The sequence below is a fragment of the Buceros rhinoceros genome, unplaced genomic scaffold, assembly GCF_000710305.1.
Source record: "Buceros rhinoceros silvestris isolate BGI_N320 unplaced genomic scaffold, ASM71030v1 scaffold31332, whole genome shotgun sequence".
Classification (NCBI taxonomy): domain Eukaryota; kingdom Metazoa; phylum Chordata; class Aves; order Bucerotiformes; family Bucerotidae; genus Buceros; species Buceros rhinoceros.
Genome location: NW_010398899.1, coordinates 10,845 through 11,253, shown reverse-complemented (window position 1 = coordinate 11,253; position 409 = coordinate 10,845).

The following is a 409-nucleotide window of genomic DNA, read 5'->3' as shown; positions in this document are numbered from 1 at the left end:
GGCAGGATTTGTCTAAATGGCAGTTGTATACCCCATAATGGGAGCTTTATGAGCCAGATTCAATAAAACCCCCATCTGTGAGATAATTTTATCGAATCCGGCCTCCCTGAAATTGAAAAGTTTATGGAGAAAGGGAAAGCGTTTCCCTATGTTCCTATTTACTCTTTGCCTATAAATCCACACGCAGTGCCAGTCCCATCTGCAGTGTGCCTGCATATCGCTTTTCCCCTTCACAGGAGATAAATCTCCCCAGCACAGTTACCTCTGGTTATCACATTGCTGCTGCCTCTCAAGGCTCAGCCTCCACAGCCAGCACTGAACTTGCCTTCCCTGGAAAAGTGGCAGCCACGAGAAACACAGTGCCCTTGAGGCAACAAATCTTTGATGCCGTGGCTGCGCCGAGTGGCTC